This window comes from Rhinopithecus bieti, unplaced genomic scaffold (assembly GCF_001698545.2).
Source record: "Rhinopithecus bieti isolate Rb0 unplaced genomic scaffold, ASM169854v2 scaffold_26546, whole genome shotgun sequence".
Classification (NCBI taxonomy): domain Eukaryota; kingdom Metazoa; phylum Chordata; class Mammalia; order Primates; family Cercopithecidae; genus Rhinopithecus; species Rhinopithecus bieti.
In genome coordinates, this window is record NW_016812367.1 from 1419774 (window position 1) to 1433654 (window position 13881).

Here is a 13881-nt window from a genome sequence, read left to right on the forward strand (position 1 = left end):
CAAAAAAATAATAATTTTGCACTAATTCAGTCTCCAGCAAGTAATCCTTAAAAAAAAAAAAAAAAAAAAAAAAAAAAGGCCGGGCACAGTGGCTCAAGCCTGTAATCCCAGCACTTTGGGAGGCCGAGACGGGCGGATCACGAGGTCAGGAAATCGAGACTATCCTGGCTAACACGGTGAAACCCCGTCTCTACTAAAATACAAAAAAATACAAAAAAATACAAAATACAAAAAAACTAGCTGGGCGAGGTGGCGGGCGCCTGTAGTCCCAGCTACACGGGAGGCTGAGGCAGGAGAACGGCGTAAACCTGGGAGGCGGAGCTTGGCAGTGAGCTGAGATCAGGCCACTGCACTCCGGCCTGGGTGACAGAGGAAGACTCCGTCTCAAAAAAAAAAAAGGCTGGGCAAGGTGGCTCACACCTGTAATCCGAGCAGTTTGGGGAGGCCGAGGCGGGTGGATCATGAGGTCAGGAGATCGAGACCATCCTGGCTAACAGGGTGAAACCACGTCTCTACTAAACAAAATACAAAAATCTAGCCAGGTGTGGTGGTGGGAGCCTGTAGTCTCAGCTACTCAGGAGGCTGAGGCAGGAGAATGGTGTGAACCCGGGAGGAGGGGCTTGCAGTGAGCTGAGATCACACCACTGCACTCCAGGCCTGGGCAACAGAACAAGACTCTATCTCAAAAAAAAAAAAAAGAAAAAAAACTCTAAATTACAACTTTAGCTTTCCTATCTGCAGGAAAACCAAGATATAATAAATGACTTAGGTATTTATCTCACAGACCACTCACTTCTTCTAAAATACTTATTGTCTACACCTACTTTCCAGGAACTATGTAGGCCCCAATAATACACAAGACAACACAATCCCAGTTTAGTGAGGAATACAAAACATAAAAATAATCGTAACATACTATTTCAAAAGCTATATAACAGTATTGTAAGGCCGGGGTGGTGGCTCACGCTTGTAATCCCAGCACTCTGGCAGGCCAAGGTGGGTGGATCACTTGAGGTAAGGAGTTTAAGCCCAGCCTGGTCAAGACGACAAAGCCCCATCTCTACTAAAAATACAAAAATAAGATGGGCGTGGTGGCAGGTGCATGTAGTCCCAGTTACTTGGGAGGCTGACACAGGAGAATCGCTTGAACCTGGGAGGCGGAGGCTGCAGTGACCTGAGACTGAGCCACTGTACTCCAGCCTGGACGACAGAGCGACACTCCATCTCAAAAAAAATAAAAATAAAAATAAAGTAAATAAAATAACAGTATTATGAGAGCACTAAAGATCTTTTAACTTTTTTTTTTGGAGACGGAGCTGGAATGCAGTGGCGCGATCTCAGCTCACTGCAACCTCCACCTCCTGGGTTTAAGCAATTGTCTTGACTCAGCATCCCAAGTAGCTGGGGCACCACCACGTCCAGCTAATTTTTGTATTTTTAATAGAGACGGGGTTTCACCATGTTGGCCAGGATGGTCTCGATCTCTTGACCTCGTGATCCGCCTGCCTGCCTTGGCCTTCCAAAGTGCTGGGATTACAGGCGTTACCCGGCCTTTTTAACCTCTTTTCTGACGACCAAGGAGGAGAATAAAAAGGAATGCTGACCAACAGGACAATGTGAATATGAAAATATCACTAAAATATCCTTCCCATTAACCAGAGTGAGTTGTATTAATTTAACTACCAAATTAGTGCTTCATCCATTACAAGTTAACATATTAGATGTGCTTATGAAATAATATTTTGGCAGTCACACTAGAAAACATATGAACAACTATTGTTTCCAGAAGACCAATCAATAACCTGTGACAATCACAGACGTCAGTAAACTTTTTTCTGCATAAGAGCCAGATAGCAGGCCAGGTGCAGTGGCTCATGCCTGTAATCCCGGCACGTTGGGAGGCCGAGGCGGGCAGATCACCTTAGGTCAGGAGTTTGAGACCAGCCTGACCAACATGGGGAAATCCCGCCTCTACTAAAAATACAAAATTAGCCAGGTGTGGTGGCACATGCCTGTAACCCCAGCTACACAGGAGGAGGCTGAGGGAGGAGAATTGCTTGAACCCGGAAGGCAGAGGTTGCGGTGAGCTGAGATCGTGCCATTGCAGTCCAGCCTAGGCAACAAGAGTGAAACTCCGTCACAAAAAAAAAAGCCAGATAGTAAATATTTTAGATTCTGCAATGTAAGACATACACTCGAAATTACTCAATCCTCCCATCACAGCACAAAAGCAGTCAGACAACATATATGAGTGGCCACGTTCCAATAGACTTCATATAGTTACTGAAGTTTTAATTTCATACAATTCTAACATGATACAAAATATTCTTTTTTTTTTTTTTTGAGACAGGGTCTCACTCTGTTGCCCAGGCTAGAGTACAGTGGCACAATCTCAGCTCACTGCAGCCTCAACATACCAGGCTCAAGTGATCCTCCCACCTCAGCCTCCCAAGTAGCTGGGACTACAAGGTGTGTGCCACCACACTCAGCTAATTTTTAAAAAAATTTTTAGAGACAGGGTCTCACTATGTTGCCTAGGCTGGTCTCCAAGCCCTAGGCCCAAGCCATCCTCCCACCTCAACCTCTCAAAATGATGGGATTGTAGACGTGAACCACTACACCCAGCCTCAAAATATTTTCCTTTTGATTTTGCATCAGCAATTCACAAACGTAAAAACTATTGTTGGCTCATTGGTTGTACAAAAACAGCTGTTAGCCATATTTGGACTGCAGGCTAGTTTGCCAAATCCTGCCATATATTACCACTAAGAAATCATTTCTACATATAACATGATAAAAACCATTCATGTTACTTCAAAGTCACACTTACAAGCTGTCATCTACTAGTTTTATTTATTCACCAGATTCAGTCTTTATTTCATTTTACCTGATGAAAGCATCAAAGCCTAAGCACAATTATGTCTTTGAAGAAATAATTTTAAGACTGAGATGAAAAAAAAGACAATTATAAAAAAATAAACTCCAAAAGTGTCTCTAACTCCCGCCTCAAGAAATTCTCCCACCTTGGCCTCCCAAAGTGCTAAGATTATAGGCATGAATCACCACATCCAGGATCCAAAAATATTTTTAGCAAAGGCTGCCACAGTCAAAGTGTTTATAGTGACATCAGAGGAAATGGAGTCTTCATGAACTTCAAGGACTTGCATCTCCCCAAAAACAGTCAATAAATATGGGGAAAACTATCATAAGCAATTATATGAACTAGGAAAACCCCTCAAAGGTTTATAACAAAGACTTAAGAAAGGAAGGGGTGAACTTCCTCGAAGAGTTAAGTACAGAATTACCATGTAACCCAGCTATTCTGCTGCTAGGCATATACCAAAAAGAACTGAAAGCAGAGATTCAAACAGATATTTGCACACTCATGTTCATAGCAACATTATTTACATTGTCCAAAAGATGAAATCAACTCAAATGTCCATCACGAATGGATAATACAATGTGTTATTTACATGATGGAAGATTCAACCATGAAAAAGGAAGTCCTGATACATACTACAACATGCAAAAACCTTGACAGCATTATGCTAAGTGAAATACACCAGACACAAATAGGCAAATATTGCATGAATCCACTTATATGAAATACCTAGGATAGGCAAATAGAGTTACTACAAAATGGCCAAAATAGATGAAGGGAGGATTGGAGAGTCATTTAATAAGCACAGAGTTTTTGTTTGGGATGATGACAATCAACTGATGAATGGATAACAAAATGTGAAATATCCATACAATGAAGTATTATGTGACCACTGATACATGCTAAAATAGGATAAACCTGCAAAACATCATGTTAATAGAAAAACACAGGAACGAAAGTCTACATATTATATAATTCCATTCATATGAGTCTCAAATAGAGAGATCTAGAGACAGGCAATAGTATAATGGTTACTTAGAGGCGGGGAAGTTAAGGTGTAGGAGGATGGTAACTAAAGGGTACAAGGTTTCCTTTTTTCTTTTGAGACGGAGTCTCGCTCTGTCGCCAGGCTGGAGTGCAGTGGCGTGATCGTGGCTCACTGCAACCCCTACCTCCTTGGCTCAAGCGATTCTCCTATCTCAGCCTCCTGAGTAGCTGGGACTACAGGCGCGCACCAACGCACCCAACTAATTTTTGTATTTTTAGTAGAGACGGGGTTTCACGATGTTGGCCGGGATGGTCTCAATCTCTTGACCTTGTGATCCACCCACCTCAGCCTCCCAAAGCGCTGGGATTACAGGCCTGAGCCACCACGCCCGGCCCGGCTTTTTTTTTTTTTCAACATGGTAAATTATCAAGCAAGAAGATTTTATTTTGAAGTGACAAAAAATGTGCTAAAATTGGCTCCACTTTGTGTTAAGTAAAATAAGCCAGATATAAACAGATGAATATTAAATGATACTATTTATATTATCTAAAATAAAATAGGCAAATCCAAAGGGAGAGAAAGAATTCAGGTTACTAAGGAGTAGGAAAAAGGAACTATTAGGAATTACTATTTAATGGATAGTTTATGTTGGAGATATTGAAAAACTTTGGTATAGAAAATAATGATTATATAACACTGTGAATATATGTAATGCACTGAATTGTACAATTCCAAATGGATGAATAATATGAAGTCATGTACACTTTCCAAATAAAATAAAAAATAAATGAAGTTGGCGGGGCGCACTGGCTCACACCTGTAATCCTAGCACTTTAGGAAGCCGAGGCAGGTTGATTGCCTGAGCTCAGTAGTTGCATACCAGCCTGTGCAACACGGTGAAACCCCGTCTCTACTAAAATACAAAAAAGATTAGCCTGGCGTGGTGGCGTGCGCCGTAGTCCCAGCTACTCAAGAGGCTGAGGCAGGAGAATTGCTTGAACCCGGGAGGCGGAGCTTGCAGTGATCCGAGATCACGCCACTGCACTCCAGCCTGGGGGACAGAGCGAGACTCCGTCTCTAAAAAAAATAAAATAAAATCATGCATACTTTACAAAAACAAAAAGGATACTGATCCCCCCACACACAAAAAATCAATTATACACCACAATAATACAACAAAGCAAAGTAATACATGATCGCCTCAGCAGATAGAAAAAACATTTTAAAAATCTAACACCCTTTCACGATAAAAACACCAAGCAAACTATTAGGCTGGTACAAAAGTAACTGTAGTTTTTGCACTGTTGGAATTTGCCATTTGATATTGGAATACATTCTTTTTTTTGAGACGGAGTCGCGCTCTGTCGCCCGGGCTGGAGTGCAGTGGCCGGATCTCAGCTCACTGCAAGCTCCGCCTCCCGGGTTCACGCCATTCTCCTGCCTCAGCCTCCCGAGTAGCTGGGACTACAGGCACCCGCCACCTCGCCCGGCTAGTTTTTTGTATTTTTTAGTAGAGACGGGGTTTCACCATGTTAGCCAGGATGGTCTCGATCTCCTGACCTCGTGATCCGCCCGTCTCGGCCTCCCAAAGTGCTGGGATTACAGGCTTGAGCCACCGCGCCTGGCCACTGGAATACATTCTTAAATAAATGTGGTTATGTTATATATCATTTTAATGGGCACTTCTCGCTTTATGTTATTTTTGCTAAAGACTTATTACTTGCTGTTTATTTTGTTTATTTCACGCTATGGAAATGATGTTAGACAAAAAGCAACTTCGAGCAATTTTCTTATTCATGTTCAAAATGGGTCATAAAGTAGTGAAGACAATTCACAACGTCAACATGTTTGCCCAAGGAACTTCACACACACGTACAGTGCAGTGGTAGTTCAAGAAGTTTTGCGAAGGAGGCGAGACCCTCGAAGATGAGGAGTAGTAGCCGGCCGTGGGAAGTTGACAACGACCAATTGTGAACAATCATCGAAGCTGATCCTATTACAACTTGCCCAAGAAGCTGTCGAAGAGCTCAACGTCGACCATTCTACGGTCGTTCAGCATTTGAAGCAAATTGGAAAAGTGAAAAAGCTCAGTAAGTGGGTGCCTCATCAGCTGAGCAAAAACTAAAAAAAAGGTCGTCATTTACCATTTCTCGATCAGACTGTGGCATGCAATGAAAAGTGGGTTTTATCCAACAACCAGCGATGACCAGATCAGTGGATGGACTAAGAAGCAGCTTCAAAGCACTTCCCAAACCAAACTTGCACCAAAAAAAAGTCATGGTCACCGCTTGGTGGTCTGCTGCTGGTCTGATCCACTACAGCTTTCCTAATACCACTGCATCTGAGAAGTATTCTCAGCAAATCAATGAGATGCAAGGAAAACTGCAGTGCCTGCAATGGCACTGGTCAACTAAAAGGGCCCAATTATTTATGACAATGCCCAACTACACGTTACACAACCAACGCTTCGAAAGTTGAACTATGAAGTTTTGCCTCATCCTCCACATTCACATGACCTCTCCACAACCGACTATCACTTCTTCAAGCAACTCAACTACGTTTTGCAGGAAAGACGCTTCCACAACTAGCAGGATGCAGAAAATGCTTTCCAAGAGTCATCGAATCCTGAAGCATGGATTTTTATGCTATAGGTGTAAACATACTGGCCGGGCATGGTGGCTCATGCCTGCAATCCCAGCACTTTGGGAGGCTAAGGCAGGTGGATCGCCTGAGATCAGGAGTTCGAGACTAGCCTGACCAACATGGTGAAGCCCCATCTCTACTAAAAATACAAAAAATGAGCTGGGCATGGTGGTGGGCACCCATAATCCCAGCTACTTGGGAGGCTGGGGCAGGAGAATCACTTGAACCCGGGGGGCAGAGGTTGCAGTGAGCCAAGATCACGCCATTGCACTCCAGCCTGGGCAACAGAGTGAGACTCTGTCTCCAAAAAAAATCAAAAACAACAAAAAAAGCAATGAACAATCCAAAAAGGAAACAGCAAAAATTCCACTTAACAGGATCCAAAAGAAAGACACACAGATACATGCTCCTCAAATTACAACAGGCCTAAGTCCCAACAAACCCATCGTAAGTCAAAAATATCCTAAGTTGAAAATGCATTCAATCCTCCAGTAAACCCTACCATAAAGTTAAAAAATCATTAAGTAAAACTGTGGGAATTAACAACTGTTTGTACCTATGAATAAATTTAACCTAGGCTGTGAAAAGTCTTATACAGTGAAAATTACAAAACACTGTTGAAAGGAAATTAAAGACCTAAAGAAATGGGAAGACATCCCAAGCTCATTACTTAGAATTTTTAATACTGTGTTGTTAAAATGGCAATACTCCCTAAAATCATGAACAGATTCAGTAGAATCCTGATGAAAATCACAATGGCCTATTTAGAGAAATGAAAAAGCTAACCTCAAATTCATATGGAATTCTATGCATGAGGCCTTAGGTTCATTCAATACCGGACACCTCCACCAAAAAGTAAAAATCATATGCAACGGTAAGAAGCCTGAACAGCCAAAACAATACAGATGCTCCTCAACTCACAATGGGGTTACATCCTGATTAACCCATTATAAGTCAAAAATATCTTAAGTCGAACCATTGTTAACTGCAGATGCTCGACTTACTGTGGGGTTAAGTCCAGATAAACCTACCATGAAGTTCAAAAACTCTAAGTAAAACCATCGTAAATCTGAGACCATCTGTACTGGAAAATAAAGTAAGACAGAAGAACTCACAGAAGCAGAATTCAGCTACAGTAATCAAAAACTGTGTATTAGTAGCCTAAGAGTAGAAATACAGACTAATGGAATAAAATTAAAACCTCGAGAATAAAGCTTCACAAATATATTCAAAAAAAAATTTTTTTTTGAGATGGAGTTTTGCTCTTGTTGCCCAGGCTGGAGTACAATGGTGCAATCTTGGCTCTCCACAACCTCTGCCTCTGGGGTTCAAGTAATTCTCCTGCCTCAGCCTCCCAAGTAGCTGGGATTACAGGCACCTGCCACAATACCCGGCTAATTTTGTATTTTTAGTAGAAATGAGTTTCACTATGTTGGCCAGGCTGTTCTCAAACTCCTGACCTCAGGTGATCCCCACCTCAGCCTCCCAAAGTGCTGGGACTACAGGCGTGAGCCACCACACCCGGCCATATTATATTCAATGAATTTTTGACAAGGAGAAAACAACAGTCAATGGAAAAAGAACAGTATTTCAAAGGAATGTTTAAAAATTATAGTCTATTTTGAACGCAATGGAAAAAGAACAATAGTCTCTTCAACACATGGTACTGAGAAAACTGGATCACCTAATAAACTTTGGCCTCATTCAATATATAAAAAGTAACTCAAGGTCTGGCATACTGGGTCACGCCTGTAATCCCAGCACTTTGGGAGGCCGAGGTGGGCAGATGACTTGAGGTCAGGTGTTCAAGACCACCCTGGCCAAAATGCTGAAACCCCGCCTCTACTAAAATTACACAAAACAATTAGCTGGGCATGGTGGCACACGACTATAATCCCAGCTACCCAGGAGGCTGAGGCAAGAGAATTGCTTGAACCTAGGAAGTAGCCATGTCAGTGAGCTGAGATGGGGCCACTACAACCTGGGTGACAGAATGAGACTCCATCTCGGGGGGGGGGGGGGGGGAGTAACTCAAAATGTATCAATGGCCTAAATATAAGAGCTAAAACTACAAAACTTTTATAAGAAAATTTAGGGATAAGGGTTCATAACTTCAGATCTGGCAAAGGATTCACAGATTGAACAACAAAACTGAGCAACAACAACAAAAAAATAGGTAAAGTTAAAATCCCCTGCCCCAAAAAACGAAAACTTTTTTTTTTTTGAGACAGCATGTCACTCTGTTACCCAGGCCGGAGTGAAGTGGTACCATTTTCGCTCACTACAGCCTCCAGTCCAATTCAAGTGATCCTCCTGTCATAGCCTCCCCAGTAGCTCAGACTACAGGTGCATGCCACCACGCCTGGCTAATTTTTGTATTTTCTATAGAGATACGGTTTTGCCATGTTGCTCAGGGTGGTCTTGAACTCCTGAGCTCAAGAGATCCACCCACCTTGGCCTCCCACACTGCTGGGATTATAGGCATGAGCCACCATGCCCAGCCCTAAAAGTAAACTTTCTGAATCAAAGAAAATTGTCAAGAATGTATGCTGGGAGCAGTGGATCATGCCCATAATCCCACCACTTTGGGAGGCCAAGGCTAGAAGGCTAGAAGATTGCTTGAGCCCAGCCTGGGCAACATAGTGGGAGCCTATCACTGTAACAACAGCGATTTGCCAGGCATGGTGCTATACACCTGTAGGCCTGGTTACTTAGGAGGCTGAGGTGGGAGGCTGCAGTAAGCTATGATTACACCATTGTACTCCAGCCTGGGCAACAGAATAAGACCTTGTCTCAAAAAGGGAAGAGAAAGAATGTGAAAGAGCCTACAGAAACACAATGGGGGAAAAAAATTTGCGAATCATATCCCTAGTTAAGGATTTAATATCCAAAATATATAAGGAATTCTTACAATTTAAAAAAAAAAGGCAAATCGAATTTTAAAGTAGACTAAGGGACGGGCACAGTGGCTCATTTTGGGAGACCGAGATGGGCAGTTCACTTGAGCTCAGGAGTTCAAGACCAGTCTGGCGGCCGGGCGCGGTGGCTCAAGCCTGTAATCCCAGCACTTTGGGAGGCCGAGACGGGCGGATCACGAGGTCAGGAGATCGAGACCATCCTGGCTAACATGGTGAAACCCCATCTCTACTAAAAAAAATACAAAAAACTAGCCGGGCGAGGTGGCGGGAGCCTGTAGTCCCAGCTACTCGGGAGGCTGAGGCAGGAGAATGGCGTGAACCCGGGAGGCGGAGCTTGCAGTGAGCTGAGATCCGGCCACTGCACTCCAGCCTGGGCAACAGAGTGAGACTCGGTCTCAAAAAAAAAAAAAAGACCAGTCTGGCAAACATAGTGAAACCTTGTCTCTAATAAAAATACAAAAATTAGCAGGGTGCGGTGGCGGGCGCCTGTAATCCCAACTACAGAGGCTGAGGCAGAAGAATCACTTGAACCTGGAAGGCGGAGGCTGCAGTGAGCTGTGATCCTACCACTGCACTCCAGCCTGGGTGACAAAACATGACCCTGTCTCAAAATAAATAGGATAAAATAAAATGGTTACAATGGTGAACTGTAACATTTAATTTTTAAATTTTTATATTTTTTTTTTATTTTTTGTACAGATGAGGTCTCCCTATGTTGACCAGGCTGGTCTCAAACTTCTGAGTTCAAATGATCCTCCTGCCTTAGTCTCCCAAAATGCTGGAAGTACAGGTGTAAGCCAATATAATCAGCCTTAAGTTATTTAAATTTTACTTTTTTTTTTTTTTTTTTTAATGAGACGGAGTTTCGCTCTTTTCACCCAGGCTTTTCATGCAACGGCAGGATCTTGGCTCACTGAAACCTCCATCTCCCAGGTTCAAGCGATTGTCTTGCCTCAGCTTCCTGAGTAGCTGGGATTACAGGCGCCTGCCACCATGCCCTTGGCCTCCCAAAGTGCTGGAATTATAGGCGTGAGCCACCGTGCCCGGCCGTTTTACCTCAATTTTTAAAAAGTGGCTACCTTCCCAAGATAAAACTATTTTTTGAATGAAGCATTCATTTCCAGTACAATATACAGAAAGAACGTTTTATTACTTCATAAACTTACAACGTGATTGTTAATAAACGATTACAACTCAGAAGTCAGACAAGGAAATAAATCCTCATACTAGATAGACGTTACATTTTCCGGTCAGGTGCAGTGGCTCAAGCCACTGTGGGATCCCAGCACTTTGGGAGGCCAAGGCAGGCGATCACCTGAGGTTAGGAGTTAAAGACCAGCCTGGCCAACATGGTAAAACCCCGTCTCTACTAAAAATACAAAAATTAGCCGGGCATGGTGGCAGGCATCTGGAATCCCAGCTACTCAGGAGGCTTAGGCAAGAGAATAGCATGAACCCGGGAGGGAGAGGCTGCAGTGAGCCGAAACCACACCATTGCACTCCAGCCTGGGCAACAGAGCTAGACTCCATCTCAAAGTAAAAAAAAAAAAAAAGGTTACATTTTCCTGTGAAGAACAGGATGGGACAGATTTGCAGATGACACTTGCCTTTCTATTGATGTTTTAGGCCAAATTTTATGCAGACCAGAAATACAAGTACTCAAATTTCTACCTCTCATCAGAGCGAGACCATGTCTCACAAACAAAAAAAATACCTCTCATTTTAACCTTCCATTTACGAAAAGACAAGAATCCACTAAAAATACAGTATGTAGTTGTGTTCTTAGTACTTTGCAACAGAAGAGGTAGCCTAACAAAGTAAATGCTCTGAAAGCAGATGGCCTTTAGTTGGAATACCAGCACCGTCACTTGGCCAACCACTTAAATCTCTCTAAGCTTCAATTTCCTAATGTGTAACCCTGAAATAATGGCTGTGTCTAGCAACTCAGATGGGGTTCTTTTGAGGATTAAATGAGATAATACTTATTAGGTGCTTAGTACAGATCCTGGCTGCCTGGCATGTGGCACTGAATATACTAAGAAAATTATGGATAGCAGCAGACACCTACCATGTGCCATGTACGGAACTAGGAATTTATTATCAAAACACCGTATAGATTAAAAACTAAGGTTGAGAGGTTCTTTGTCTAAGGCAAGCATGGGACTCAAGTATGGTCTCAAAGGGAGGCCTGTCCAACTCCAAAGCCTACATTCTTTCTACAATCCCAAGCTACCTTTCTATTTAAGACATTTCACGGCCAGGTGCAGTGGCTCATGACTATAATCCCAGCACTTTGGTGGGCCAAGGAGGGTAGATCCTGAGGTCAGGAGTTCGAGACCAGCCTGGCCAACACAGTGAAACCCCGTCTCTACTAAAAACACAAAAATTAGCCAGGCATGGTGATGCGTGCCTGCTGTCCCAGCTAGTCAGAAGGCTGAGGCAGCAGTATCACTTGAACCCAGTAGGTGGAGGTTGCAATGAGCCAAGATCACGCCACTGCACTCCAGAGTGGGCAACAGAATGAAACTCTGTCTCAAAAAAAAGACATTTCATTCATCTTTATCACTTTTGGCATTATTTGTCAACTGAGGGGGACATTAACTAATTGTTTCACATTTACTTTTGAAGGCCAGCAATAATCCCAGGAGCTCGAGACCAACCTGGACAACATAGGGAGACCCTGTCTCCAGAAAAATTTTTCTTTAAATTAGCCAAGTATGGCTGAGCATAGTGGCTCATGCCTGTAATCCCAGCATATTGAGAGGGCGAGGTAGGTAGATCACTTGAGCTCATGAATTCTAGATCAGCCTGGGCAAACACGGCAAAACCCTATCTCTAAAAAAATCAAAAATTAGATGGGCGAGGTAGCGCCTGTGCCAGCTACTCAGGAGGCTGAAATGGGGGACTGCTTAAGCCCAGGAGGCAGTGAGCTGAGATTGCACCACTGCAGTCCAGCCTGCACAACAGAGTAAGACCCAGCCTCAAAAAAGCTATAATGGGCAAGGTAAGGTGACTCATGCCTGTAATCCCAGCACTTTGGGAGGCCAAGGCTGGCAGTTCGCTTGAGCTCAGAAGTTTGAGACCAGCCTGGCCAACAGAGTGAAACCCTGTCTCTACTAAATACAAAAATTAGCCAGGCATAGTGACACACGGCTGTGGTTCCAGCTACTTAGGAGGCAGAGGTGAGAGGATCGCTTGAATCTGGGATGCGGAGGTTGCAGTGAGCCAAGATCCTGCCACTGAACTCTAGCCTGGGTGACAGAGTGAGACCCCCCATCTCAAAAAAACAAACAAACGGCCGGGCGCGGTGGCTCAAGCCTGTAATCCCAGCACTTTGGGAGGCCGAGACGGGCGGATCACGAGGTCAGGAGATCGAGACCATCCTGGCTAACACGGTGAAACCCCGTCTCTACTAAAAAATACAAAAAAAACGAGCCGGGCGAGGTGGCGGGCGCCTGTAGTCCCAGCTACTCGGGAGGCTGAGGCCGGAGAATGGCGTAAACCCGGGGGGCGGAGCTTGCAGTGAGCTGAGATCTGGCCACTGCACTCCAGCCTGGGCGACAGAGCGAGACTCCGTCTCAAAAAAAAAAAAAACAAACAAACAAACAAACAAACAATAAAACTATAATGACTTCCAGCCTGATTAATTTTAACAAATTCCCAGTAAAATTTGGAAAGACCCGATGACATTTTCAACTAGATTTTTTTTTTTTTAATTTAAGACCGAGTCTCACTCTCTTGCCCAACCTGGCGCGTAGTGTCATGGTCTCAGCTCACTGCAACCTCCGCNTCAAAAAAAAAAAAAACAAACAAACAAACAAACAATAAAACTATAATGACTTCCAGCCTGATTAATTTTAACAAATTCCCAGTAAAAATTTGGAAAGACCCGATGACATTTTTCAACTAGATTTTTTTTTTTTTAATTTAAGACCGAGTCTCACTCTCTTGCCCAACCTGGCGCGTAGTGTCATGGTCTCAGCTCACTGCAACCTCCGCCTCCCAGGCTGAAGCAATTCTCATGCCTCGGCCTCCCAAGTAGCTGGGACTACAGCCATGAGCCACCACGCCCAGCTAATTTTTGTTTTTAGTACAGATTAGGGTTCCCCATGTTGGCCAGACTAGTCTCGAACTCTGGACCTCAGGTGATCTGCCCACCTCAGCCTCCCAAAGTGCTGAAATTACAGGAGTGAGCCACAGCACCCAGCCTCAATTAGATTTAATCTGTGCTTTTTCTCACTGAGTAGCAGTCAAAATTAAGAAATAGAAACAAGTGCCTGGAACAGTGGCTCACACCTGCCAATCTTAGCACGTTGGCAGGTTGAGGCGGGTAGATCTGTTGAAACCAAGAATTCGAGACTAACCTGGCTGGCCAACATGGTGAAACCCCATCTCTACTAAAAATACAAATATTAGCCAGGCGTGGAGGAAGTTAGATAATCACTTGAACC

At 43.6% G+C, this 13881-nt stretch overlaps 1 protein-coding gene across 5 annotated transcripts in view; it reads right to left on the reverse strand.

Annotated features, from left to right (window-relative positions):
• The window catches only part of NSD1 (nuclear receptor binding SET domain protein 1), a 177671-nt gene that overhangs the window by 132957 nt on the left and 30833 nt on the right, over positions 1-13881 (reverse strand). The window lies entirely within an intron of this gene.